This window comes from Hippocampus zosterae, chromosome 3 (genome assembly GCF_025434085.1).
Source record: "Hippocampus zosterae strain Florida chromosome 3, ASM2543408v3, whole genome shotgun sequence".
NCBI classification, from domain to species: domain Eukaryota; kingdom Metazoa; phylum Chordata; class Actinopteri; order Syngnathiformes; family Syngnathidae; genus Hippocampus; species Hippocampus zosterae.
This window is the reverse complement of record NC_067453.1, coordinates 21,182,625-21,196,581: the sequence shown is the minus strand read 5'-3', so window position 1 is coordinate 21,196,581 and position 13,957 is coordinate 21,182,625. Positions and strand designations below refer to the sequence as shown.

The following is a 13,957-nucleotide window of genomic DNA, read 5'->3' as shown; positions in this document are numbered from 1 at the left end:
ATGTTTTTATATTTTGGAAGGCATATTATATTGAAGGGTCCAGACAGAACAGAAGTCTTATTGGGTCTCCACTTGATGATAATAATGTGGAACGTCGGGTTAAACAGTCCCATTCCTAGACCGTGGCCAACTTCTGATTTGTATGGATTTGGACACAATATTTCCTCCAGAAATTATGGAAATACAATAAATCCGTTTCCAGGGTCAAACTGGCTTCACCGTAAAATGATTATTGGCTGTTACATTTGAACACTCATACAAGAAGTTCACTAATATGGCTTTTAAAGTGAAAAAAAAACAACAAAACAGTCAGTGTTAACATGATCAGTGAGGATGGTCTAATGCATGGAGGAACTTATACATTGAAATTACAGTTACCGTATTTTTCGCACTATAAGGTGCTTCGGAATATAGGGCGCGCCTTCAAAGAATGGCCTATTTTGATACTGTTTTCACACATGGAGCGCATTGCATTGTACGGCGCATAAAAAAGAAGCCACAATGGTGGCTGAAGTTTCATTATGCATCCACTAGGTGGCGCTAAGCCAAAGGAAATACAATACAATACAATGCTGCGTTTATATAGAGTTTTCACATCCGGAGAAATCAGAATATTGATCCATATGTAAGGCGCATCGGATTATAAGGCGCGCTGTCGGCTTTTGAGAAAATGGAATGCTTTTAGGTGCACCTTATAGTGCGGAAAATGCGGTAATAAATATGATCAGTCACATCACAGTTACATAGAGTTAATAGTTAATCACAGTTAAAAAAAAAACAAAAATAAAAATCAATACTGCGCTGTGCATGCCTCTGTCTCTTGGGGGCAGTTGGGTGCAGTGCTTGTCCAAATTCAATCTTCAGCCCAATTTGCTGGGTCAAAACAATGAACCCAACATTGGGTAAAAGTAAACCAATCTGCGCAAACACTTTTTCTTATCGCCGAGAATTTTTAAAAAGTTCAATATTTTCCGACTATATGTGACCCTGAATGAAGCCTGATGAAAAATCACCATTCGCTACGTTTGCAAGCACTCGCAAACCTTCTACGCTCAGCGGGATACGAAAACAATTTCCCTTTTTTTTTTTTTTTGGTCCGGTTTTCTTGGCCACAGGTACCCCAAATTGTTGATCATGTTCAAAACTTCCCAGATCAAATTGACTCCCACATGGAAGTATACATTTGCACGCCATGTGCAAACGCAAATAAAATACATATCGCCCCCTCCACTGCATCTCGTCCATCTATTTTATGATCGGTCGGCCAGTCCAGCTACGCAAGCCTTATTGAAACCCTTTGGAACCAATTGTAGGAGAAAAGCCGTCTTGGGATGGCGGCGGTGGAGAGATACGAGGCTCATTAGTTAAATCCCCACCGTGGGCTAATGCGGCCCCTCCAGGAGGAAAGCAAAGAGTGGAGGGGGAAAGATGATGCTTCCTTGACTTCTTCTTTCCCACATTTTCTTGCATGCATCAGCAGCTAAGCAAAGGGATGTAACGTCCCCAGTTGAAAGGTTGCCTTCGGCGCTCGCTTGATGGCCCTCAGTTGGGGATTTTGCACCGATGGGTGCTGTGTGGGTGATCAAAGTGTGCGACCTATCACCATCCAAGTGCAATAAGCGGCATGGCACTTTCCTTACCTGTATTGAAGCATGCAAAGTCTCACTGAAGGACTTGAACACGTCCTTTCCTTTCCCACCTATTGTCATCAACCTTTTCAAGACATCTTAAGCTATTTCATACGTGATGACATGCGCCGCTACCGAGCCGTATCGTACAGTTTGTTCATCTGCAGCGAGCAGTCTGACCTTTTTCCATTGGTGACTATAAAACTCTTGTTTTTCTCATCATGATTTGGGAACTGCAGACCACGAAGCAGGCGGCTCATACACTCAACCAGAATTGATCTTTTTGGCAGTAAGAGGAGGGGCTCACCGTTGCTGTTATCTGCCCCCCCCCCCGAACGAATAAACATTCCATTTATTATTAACTCGGGTTTAAGGTAGTGCATTAATCCTGTCTGACAGTTTACCTACTTGTAAAAGCGACGTTAAGGCTTTCGCCCTCCGCAGCAGATGGCTCTCGGCTGCTCGTTCTTTACTAAGCAGACCCGCCTAAATAAGAGCTATGAACCCGTGCGTAAGCTTTGTGCTCCAAAGTCTCGGCTACCGGGAGTCACTGGAAAGCGCTCGCGCTCGGTTACGTAACAAAGTTCACCTGATTTATATTTGCTTTCCGAGACAGCACACTGCTCTCGCTGCCCCGGTAAAACATTTGTCGAATTTCAGGAAGCCCCAGTCTTTCTTATTTTACTAACATGATTACTAACAAAAAAATTTACTAACAAAAAACAGCAAATTTAGGCAAAACATTTAACCTCAAATGACACACATTTTTTCTGATGGCTTAAACACTTTTTTTTGGTAACGATTGGCTGTTTTTGCAAAACTATTCACATAAATAAGAAAACTTTTTATTAATTTTTTTAATTAAACAATTAACACAAGCCATCCTATCAGTAAGCACACAATGCACCAACTCCACACAGATGGGAAGAATGAAAAACACATCTGAGTTTTGTTTTCTCTGTGCACATGGTCGGCCATCTCAGTTTGACATCGAACGCATGTCATCGTCCTGTACACACACACAGGGATCCATATTTCAACTACATTTTTTTGAAAATTCAAGGTGTTTACTGTAATTACTCCAAAAAAAATCTTAACAAGCACAAAACAATGTTTTTCCATTTCAAAATGTACCCCCAAAAATTCACTCATTAATTTCACTGATGAAAGAGAGAGAGAGAGAGAGAGAGAGAGAGAGAGGGAGAGAGAGAGAACATTGCTAAAAAACATTTTCGATGGCGAAAAATACAAACACACAGATAACCGATCCCAATCATGTGTGAGGTGACAAGGCCAAGAATGCTAACACGATAGCAAGTCGAGGAACTTCTTGCACCTGTTACACTTGCAGATTGTTCTCAGGTATTGTTCCGCCCACAGAAAATGTTTCAAATGAGTTTCATAAAGGTTAAAAGAAAAAAGGTTTTCATAACATTTAATTATTTGAACGGAATAGTCCATTTTATTCCATGCAAAAGATAATTGCGTTTAAAATAATCTCAATCTGGCCAGACTTTGTTTCCCCGTATTTTATTCTGAAAAAGTAGTTAGTCGTCGCAATGCATTGTGGGTACAAGACGTCGTGTTTCGTCGGACAAGTGTTGTCCCTGAAGCTTGCTAGTTTGGAGCATTTGCTAGCTTGGAGCACTGTGTACGTAACAATATTGTTACTGCTAACACGCTAATTAGCATGCGAAAGGATCACGAAAATGCTTTGTTTATCATTGTCACACTTAGAGCTGCAGTTATGTCTGTTGTTTGGCACTGGACAATTTCTGTTGTATTTTTTTGGTTACAAGACGCTAATGCATGTTTGAAATTTGTTTATCCGAGTCTCGCTCAACATTTTCATCGAGCTGATGTCACAGTTGTTCACTGAAAGCTGTCAAGACTACCGTAATAAAGGAGCAAGACGCTCAGTTTCCTGGCTCATAAGATTTGAGTTCAGCTTCCGGTTGACCTGCGTTAACATACCCGGTGTATCCAATACGTAGTGAGTTTTTTTTTTTTTTTTATATTGAGAGTCAGTCATCTTTATACTGTTATTCTATTCAGCTGTGCTCCAGACAGGTTCAAGTATTCACACGGTTGTTCAGTGACTGTGGTTCACTGTGCTGCGCTCACAGATGACATCAAGTTTGGCCTCAACCTCGTTTGCCCCGCTGTTGCTATCAATAAGCGCCTGAGGCAGCTGCTCATGTGACATAGTGGGACTCGCTCAAAAAACTAAAAGAAAAACAAAGTTCTGTTTTGTGACCCGTTGCAAGGATGAGATATTTTATAATCAGGTCATTTTGAAAGGCAATTTGGAGACTCATGTGCGCTGTCGACATGTGTTTGTGAGTTTTAGGGTGGTTTGGGCATTGTGCTCCACTTCGCCAATGCATCACATGAATCGGTAGCAGCCTTTGAGAATCAAGTGTGAAGTGCGGAGAATAGAGGAGAGGGAAAAGGGGAGCTCAGTGTTTTGTGTGCAGACCCCTTTTTGAGATGTGGTAACACTCCCTATGTGACACTGCACGTCCTATGTGAGTAGGAAAAGACCCCCTCCCCGCTTTATTTTGTTTCGGAGTGAACACAGCATTGACAGCGGAACTTGTAATAGTTTAGAGCCCAGGTTGGTCTTTTTTTTTTTTTTTTAAATACACCAGGCTCTCTGAATGACTTACTTATTATGAATTGAAAATGTGTGCAAAAATGTTATTTGACTTACCGTTCTTTCATTTTTGGATAATGATTTTCATGTCAGCAGTTGCTGGGGTGGTGGCATTTGATAAAGGGCACTTCAGCAGTGCCCAGTAAACAAACTGGCTAAAACAATAAAAAGTCATTATTGAAGCCATGTTTTGACAACAAATCTATCTATCTATCTATCTATCTATCTATCTATCTATCTATCTATCTATCTATCTATCTATCTATCTATCTATCTATCTATCTATCTATCTATCTATCTATCTATCTATCTATCTATCTATCTATCTATCTATCTATCTATCTATCTATCTATCTATCTATCTATCTATCTATCTATCTATCTATCTATCTATCTATCTATCTATCTATCTATCTATCTATCTATCTATCTATCTATCTATCTATCTATCTAATTGTATTTTTTTCAGACTTTCATTTGTGCTACTTTTCATCGGTTGGCTGGTCTGGCAACTTAAAATCAGGCACCACATGTATACAATATATTTAAATTAGAGCTCAGACTGGCACCCAAAATCAGCATTCCCTCATCGTATCGACTTCCTTTTGGCGGGTGGCAAATACCTTTGGTGAATTCCTAATGGCGGCTTAAAAAGGTGGTGGGGTGTTTTTCCTCGTTGCACTGTATGTGTATGTTTGATGTCAAAACCTGTTGTCTTAATCATGGATCTTTTTCTTCTTCTTTTAACATACAATAATTTCCAAGAAGCACTAACATACTATTATCTTTGAAGAAATAAATTCGTTTATGTGAAGGTTGATAGTGAATGCTAATGCATGGGGGGAAAAAAAACCAACAAAATTGCTGCCAACAAAAAAAAGGTTCAAAGCCTGTTTGTTCTCAAAACAAGTGAAGCCAATCCCAGAAGGGAAACAATTGCAAACTTTGAGTTGAATCACACTTGTCTCTTTTTCTTTCCATGAAGCAAAGTGGAAACCAAATCTATTAAAACCGGAAATTGGATTTTTGTATAAAAAAATGTTAAGGCCATCTTACCCGTTCCCAGCCAGAGTTATGTTGATTGCCGTGTGTTTGCCTGAATAATTATGTATTAACTTATATGGGGGGATCGGCCCGTCTTTACATTTTGCGACGGCCCTGAATAAAAAAAAAAAGAAAAAAAAAGTGGAGGCTTCTGATTGGCTACAACGGTCAGTGATTCTCGCATCACCTGGTCTTTGCCATGAATTTTCAACTATTCCAAGCAGTGTGTGTGTCTGCCACTGGATTTTCAAAATTATTTTTCCAACTCCAAAAGGATCGCAGCAGTCAGACTAAGCATAAATAGAATGTTTGATATTTAATGAACACGGCTCTAATTCCCTCCTCATCTCCGGTTATGAAGGAGGACTTGAATCCAGCCACCGCTGAGATAAATCAGCCGGCATAAAGAGCCGCATGAATTACAACACATAGACCCTTGTCGGCCTTTCACGCTCTCAATTCTGCTCCGTTGCTTTGAGAGAAAGGAATTTCACTGTTACACAATCGAGTCTCTGGTTCCATTAGGCAACTTTTTCCATTTGAAATGTACTTTGTCTAAGCCACGAAAACACTTTCAGGCTGTCATATTCAGCATTCACACCATGGCAAATATGGAGGATTCTCTCCTACCAGCATTTTTTTTCCCCCTTCCTCATAAAATTGTGTCTTTTCCGAGGTTTGAAGTTCCTCATTCAAGAGCGCTTTGGGATCGTGAGCACATTGTCGGAAACTCCGCCAATCCGAGCGAAATGGAATATTTTATTTGGTGTCAGCGCTTAATTTGGATTAAGCGTATGAGAGCAATTAAATGGAGGCTTTAATTTCTAAGACGACGAGAACAGAAAATGTCACTTTTGAACCGTTCCCGCTGGAAAGTATGAAACGAGAGTCTTGAAAAATCACAATGTGCTCCTTTTGCAGCTCAGTGTGCACGCCCAGGCGTGGGTGTGACCTGGAAGATTGCATAGAGGGCACCAAATACTACCTTATACCAGCCAGACCTCCCCATAGACAATCCAATGTGTGTGTGTGTGTGTGGGGGGGGGGGGGGATTTCGGTGGCCAGTGAACCTGCATGTGTGTGCACAACAACTGCAAGAGTGCAGGCGAAACTGTTTACATGTCCACAAATGCACGCTTATTTTTCTTCTCATTCTGTCGTTGTCCAGGCATTCGTCAGCACCCAAAACACTTTTATTATTATTTTTTTCAAATCAACTTCACAATCCATTTCGCACGCCGCAGCGCAGCCGACGCGGGGAGTTAACCTCATCATCACCTTGGGTCTAAAGTCACAGCCGACAGATGGTAAAAAACAAAACAATGGGCACTTTTAACGTTTCATTTCAGGCCCGGGAGATGTGACAAAATTTTGCATCAATAAAACCACTTTGAAAGTAGGAACACATGTCTGGTTGATGCCTGTAAAATAAGGCCACCAAAGTAGAAGAGCAGCTATTGCATCGCCTCTGTTCTGGAACACAGTGCAATTTGGGTGCAGTTAGAAAATGGTAATATTTCTGTGAAGAAAAAAAAAAAAAGGAAAAAATATGGTATGAGCAAATTAGAGGAAAAGCGGCAAAGGAAACTGGCACAGTTTCCATCCTGTCCCCAAGGCGCTTTACTACTTTTTCTGAGGGCTTGAAGCTTTTATTTTATTGGTAGTGACTGACCTCTGGAGAATATTCCATACCACAAGAATAAAAGGTATTGTTGAATAAATACTTTTTGTTTTCTGACACTTTCACATTTTAGTTGGAGTTGCAGAAAATATTTTGTTCATATTTTGTTTGTTTTTTCTAAACTTGATTGAATCAAGGTTGTCCTAATCTGTTTTGTCTCGATTTTATTTAGTTATTCTGTGTGTGTGTGTGTGTAGAGTGGGGGGGGGGGGGGTCAACATACAAAATACAGTACATCAAATCATGTGTGCCACAATGATTAGCTTTGTTGCAAAAACTTTGTGCAAGTCCATTTTGTCCACAAAATAACACCAACTCTTCTCTTTTAATGTTTCACAAGATAATACAGAAATATCATCAAGCTGCCAGGGATCTGTCCTCGGCACCCTCCTCTTTCACTTGTTAGATAGATCTGCAGTCGAGGTAACTCTTTGCCGTGAATACATGTCAGAAAGCAGAGTCCTGTATTTCCTCTGCCAGTCAATTCATGAATTCATGCATGTTTTTAATCCCAGATATGACACAGTTATTCGGTACGTGCCGGATGGGCAAACCATGTCTATTTGATGTGAGTGGAGTGCACCACTTGGCTGCAACCAGCAGGGGCCCTGCTGATTTAGTCAGAAAAGTTGTTTCCCCAGTTCCAAAACGATTAGCATAAGCTCAACTCTGGCAAGTTGTGCTCCATCCCCTCAGACTCCCATTGTGCCTCCCCTTACCAGCGTTTCATTATTCCGATCAATACAACACTGCCGTGAACACAGGAGTTAAGAACATTCACAGAGCGATTCTCTCTGCTCATTAAAATTCTGTTTAAGTAAGCATCTGTCACAGGCTTGGCTTGTATCATTTGGCAAGGGTGTCCGAGTCAAGATTTGCTATCTCTTCTGTGTTTCCCATTAAAAAAAAAAAAAAAAAAAAAAAAAAGGCCTGGAAATCTAAATATTGCATTCGATTCTTCACTTGATTGTGTTATTGTCAAAGGCAGGTTCAAAATGAAGTCTCTTCCGTACGTCAAGCAGGCACGTGTGCAAGTTAAACGGTCGAGAGGGTGTTGTCTACATGCTGCGCGACTTTATTCATGCGATGTGGGCCCTCTCCACAAGGCGCTGGGGGCCAAAACACTCGAGATTGCTTTGATCTGGAGTCCCTGTGTCTGGTCCGATCACAGTCATGTCACCGGCTCCCCACGGCAGGAGCGACTCATTCATGGCGCATAGCGGACCTCCTGAATTTGATGACTTTCTATACGCCATTTCATTTCACAAGAACCGTGTTCCCAAAATAACTACGTCTGTCCGTACGGAAGGAAAAAGACTGGGGAGGGACTTTTAGGAAGAGGAATGGATGAGTCCAGATTTGGTCTATATTGGGAACTATAACATATATTGCCTTGCTTGTAAAATGATTGAAAACAGTCACTGCACTTTCACAACTTGTTCAAAGCAAACAAAACATTGTTGTATTATTTGATGTGGTTCATCAGCAAAATTTCGGACACCGACAAAGCTGTGAAGCTTTTAAGCACCTCGTCGGTGCGTCACATTTTCCTTCGCACGCCACCACTTGAACATTGATGATGAAACGGCAAAACAAAATGATTTACTGTCCAAGCGCGGCATTAGGCCTTTTTATTGCACTCATATTATATGATCACAGGAGAGCAATAGCCCGAAGCCAAATGATTAGTTCAAAGAGGCAGTGGGTAAAAGGCAAAAAAAAAAGGGGGGTGGGGGGACCAGCAGATGATGAACAAGAACCAAACATTGTGGCTCATGGTTAACTGGTGGTTAAAATGAGAGCTCAGAAGAAAACCAAAATGAAAATAAACCAAGTTAACGTGTCCTCCCTTGCTTCGTCAAAACGAAGAGTTTGCACCAGCGTGGAAGGGTAGGATCCCTAACAAGAACTAATGCTGGTTATGAGAGCAGAGTTTTTTTTTTTTTGTTATTTTGCATCTCATCACAATGTCGCTCCCCACGGGCCCACCGCCAGTTCTATTCAGGCTGGTAGAGCACCTCTCTTCCAGGAGCGCTGTATTTTTAGGATGTTGTGAAGCTTCCTCCGCCGCATACGCAATGAGATGCCTGCCTTTAGGGGGATGTCGAGTTTGAAGATGATGTCCTTTGGATTTGATTAATTCAGTAACGCAGAGAAGCTGTCCCTGACTTAAAATAGACTCCTTTTTTAAATGACGACGTTGCTGTTGTTTTCTTATGCTCCCCGTTCGCTCTCTTTGGCAGCACATGGCGACAGGAAGCAATTTTTTTTTTAAATAGCCCCATCATTGAGTACAACTGGAGGGAATTTGTTTGCACGGGGCATGAGTTTTAGATTCAAATGGTATAAAATATACACAATCTCCTATTCTCATATTCCATACATTTGTTGTGAGCCATTATGCCTCGTCTTTCTGTTTGACCAAAACAAAATGTTCTCCGTTTGGTGATAACAGTAGAACCTCGCCCGAAATAATACATTACAGTACATCTTCAAAAACCTAAATATATCTACAATAATCCACTTAAACTACAATACGTCAGTCATCCACTTAATATTGTCTCATTTACTTCCCACGGAGATGGGTGACATGAACGCTCTTTAACAACAATCCCCCCCAAAGATGAAAGAACTCTCAAACAAAACTGCGCGGGCTGCAGACTTTGATTTGCTTCTTTCATACGATGCTAATTAGATTACTCGCAGTGAAATCTACTCTCGTTGTCTAAATGGAATGACAAGACGGTGTGCGCCGTCATGGGAGCGCCCGATACATTATTTTCAATCAAAGCAGTACGGTGGAAGAATTGGCTGATCAGAAAGAGACACTCATGGCACTGTCAACATCCTCAAAAGTGCTTGTGTGTTGAAATCCATCCATCCATTTTCAACACGGCTTATCCTGAACAGGGTCGCGGGAGGCCCACTGCAGTAACCGTTGAAAGGGTTAAATTGTGAAGATCATTTGTGTGGAATTTATATTTTTAATGTCTTGGATTGGCCGAAACGAAATGGAATGAAGTCCTCGGCTGCGAACAGCGGAGGCGAGGACTTATTGGACAATAAGGGTGAAATTAAGATCAGGCTTTTGAAGTAACCCAGGACAGAATGTAAGACATCTGCAATGAGAGCACAGGGCAATTTATTAAAAAAAAAAAAAGAACAAACAAGGTAAACTCCCGAAAGAAGCATGTCAGCGTGCGCCTCCGCGATGACTAATGAAGAATCTTCTGCTCTCAAACATGTCGTTCACCTCCTTCAGCGGTAATTAATGGCTCATTGGCAGAGGACTGAATTTCACCCCAGACTTTCTCACCTATTATCCACGACTTTAACACTGGCCTCCCTTGCATACTGAGTGTGCATTAAAGCAGCCAGAGCAATGCAAAGAACCCCCCCCCCCCATCCCACCCACCACCCCACCCCTCACCAAAGGTCTTTCTACAAAGTGTGTTTTTCTAATGAATTAAAGATGGCTCCCTTGCTCTCTGGTTGGTAAACATTGCTGTTTGCCGCATAATGTGGCTTACACAAATGAGTGCCATGGTTGAAATTCAAAATTCAGATAATGCATGAAAATGGGAAAACTGCGTTAAAAACAGTAGATGATGAATCGGATGCGCCTCAGCCGCCTCTTTAATCAGTGATGGCCGCAGTGCTTCGTTTCCCTTTTATCAGAAATGCTCATGCATCGTTTTGTTGTTGTTGATGTTGTTGTGTGTGTTTTCAGGAGAGTTTTCTCACAATTAAATTTTGGGCTGGTGTCCGGGCTTCCGTAGCAACAGCAGTGACCTTCTGTTGATTTGGTCCTTACAAGCTGCAAATAGATTTTGAGCTGATAAAAACCAGCAGGCAATGTGAAAATGGTTCAATTAGGCCGGCCATAAACCTGTTAGGGCTTGCTGGGGCTTGAGGGGAGGCCGCTTTTTTTTTTTTTGCCGCTCAGTTAATATTGCTTCAGCACATTAAAATGTGTACATGATGGGCGCTCAGGAGCACTTCTTGTGCCAGTGAATATTCTCCTGGTGGACACTTAAGCAAAGAATGAACCAATTTCTCCCTCTCAACAAAGGCACAATTACCAGTGCTGTTTTATCCCAGGGAGCGGAACAAAGTACGCTCGACCACGAAAAGCTTTTTCTAAAAGGTTAATATCATATTTTATTCAGATAGCAATGTGATGTCTTGTACAATATTGACGACAGGTGGACCCTCGAATTAACAGATCCTGAAGCGTAGTGTCCAGTCCACTCAAAATGCCTCGTTGTAGTTCGTTCCTGAATTGGCTGCAATTAGCGCCCGGCAACACGTGCTTCCTCACTCCGAAAATTCGGATTTGATCATTCGTTTTTAATTACCGCTGGCTTGAAACCAAGGAGTTTTGCGACTTACTGAACAAAAGGGTATCGTTCCTCTTCTTATGAAATTCATTTTTTCTGGAATTTCTTAACTAGAAAATTTTGTAAGTAGAGATGCGTTTTCCATGTAAATGCCCTAATCAGTTCCAAGCCCCCCCCCCCTCCCAATTCTGACATAAATGTTTTCTAAAGCATAAAAATGTAACACATACATGTTACAATTAGATTATTGCACAAAAAATGAGAGTTGTGTATAATATTTAAAAAAACTAAGAATAAAAATGATGGTCATTGTTTTTTGCCCTCCTTTGTGCATGTTCTGTTGCCTGGCGTTTTGTAAAGAACTGATCCAAGGATCTTTGCTTTTGTCGGCTTTGAACAATCCTTCGAAAATGTTCAAGGCAAACATCAGCATAGAGAGCGATCTCCAAACTGGTGAACACTTTTTCTGGGTGATTCACATTTCCGTAAAACTATCAGAACGCCTCATGGCCTGAGGCGGGAATGACGAGGACGCTGCATCGACACAGATCTATCTATTTATCAATCTACACACATAAACACGGTAGGTGTCCCTCTTAGCCAATGGGACACCAGGATGATGCTCAGTCATAGCCAATGGCAGAGCAGCTATAAGCATGCTGCGTTCGGGAAACTCGCAGCTGCGGGTAGCAGCCCATACTGTACTTTTACCTTTCGTATCTTGAAATTTATTTAATAACCAGAGGCAATATTTTCCTCTTGAGGCGTTTTGTAACTTGAAGACTTCATATGAAGAGACGGTCATAAGTAGAGTTACCACTGTATGTCTCAATTGAATGAGGCGTCCCTTTGCTCACATAGAGTCAGGATGTGCATAGACAGAGAATTACAGTGGCAGACGGGCGGCCGGTAGCGCTGCCCACGTTTGTGTCTCTGACAATTATACTCCGGGCTGACAAGGGGGCACGTTTCAGACACTAAGTTAAGAGACTTTGTCAAACGCGCAGGCCATCAAAACGCGCGGGCAGCCCCAGCTGAAGTCAGTCGTCCCCCATTAACGGTGGCCCCGTTGGCTCCTCCCGTGACCTGCGAGCTGGGAAATGAAAGGCGATGAGGTGCAGTCATTTATATAAGCAATGTCAGGGTGCGTTGGACATGGACACCCCCTGCCTCCCTGTGTCTCATCAGCCCCTCTGATCAGATGACGATGCATAATACATCAGACGGTCAGTAAGTGGAAGAAAGACATTCATCACTGTCCACCTTTCAAATTAGATTCCACAGACGTGGCAATCAGTCAAATGCATCAGTATTCAGCTGAGGCGGAAGGATAAGACGTCCTCCATTCGCCACAACCGTACTTCAGTGTTACAGCTGCCCTTCCTACGTAATCTCGACTTCAAAGAATGGAGTCGTGCTCTATGTTGATTTTAACACCAATTGATTAACTTGCCCCGCTGCGAATATACGCCTGTCTGTCTGGTGATGGGAGCGAGGGCGAGTATTGCGCCGACCCGTGTTGCGTTTTAAAAAGGTCTCACAAAGTGGCATGCTGCAGGCGTCGTGGGCCAAATGCCTCTCCTGCGTGATAAAAAACTAAGCCGGGCTTTTGAGTTCCCCCGCATTGCCCACCGATTAACTTCAATTTTGTTGTCAGTTGGGGTGCAGGTCAAACAAACCAGATGGCTCGCAGATCGAGATTAAGATCCAAATTAAAACGATCAGTAAAAATAAAAAAATGAAAGTAAGAAGAGACAATATGACAGTTTTAATTATCTGACTCTGTGACTCAATGAAATTCTCCGTCGGCAGCTGCGGCACTGCACGCTGAGTGGATTTGAAGAGTAACTCGATTAGTTGTTGCGGCGATTAAGACCAAAACAGCAGATTCAGATTGCAGATGTAATACGGGCCACACCGATAGGTCAGTCTGTGGTTTACGGACTGGAAGTTGGGTCGGAGCCGAATCTTGAAAAATGCATCTCGGCGTGAGTTTTTGGTCTTTGTGGCCAAACCTTCACCTCTTTTTGTTGCTTCAAAATGCATCAAATGGCAAGTCAAGTCATTTGGGTTGACTTGGTACCTTACATTGCTCACACGGTGACACGTGTTTTCGTTAAATAACACTTCAGAGATGTCGATGGTTTCGAATATAATCGGGCCTTAATACTCACGTAAAATCAAGAGAAAGCTACGGTGGATGCTCTACATCTGTGACTTCTTGTTTTCATTAATGTTCTCAATAACGTTTGGATCAAAGCATTTTTTTTCTGCGATCCAACATCTGAGATTGTAAAATGAATAAAAAGAACTCCAAAAGGAGAGACCGTTTCCACAATCATATGTGAGCTCTTTTTTTTCTCTTTTGATGTTTTTCTTATTTTGATGACGATCTCCCTGTCCTACATCAGGTAAGAATGTTGTCTCGCCGTCATGTATTTCGTCACCGTACCTTCCTCCAACACGATCATTTCATGTGTCTGTTTTCGGGCCCCATTTTGCTCGCCCAATTACAAACTGTACTTATGAGGTACAAACTGTAGCTCTTAAAGTTTGAGATGCGTCATCACAAGGCGTTCATAATGGCCTGCTTCTTTCCAACAACAAC

General features: G+C 41.9%; 1 protein-coding gene across 1 annotated transcript in view; it reads left to right on the top strand.

The window, feature by feature from the left end:
- roraa (RAR-related orphan receptor A, paralog a) overlaps positions 1-13,957 on the top strand; it is a 218,188-nt gene that overhangs the window by 41,475 nt on the left and 162,756 nt on the right. The gene's annotated exons all lie outside the window — the stretch shown is intronic.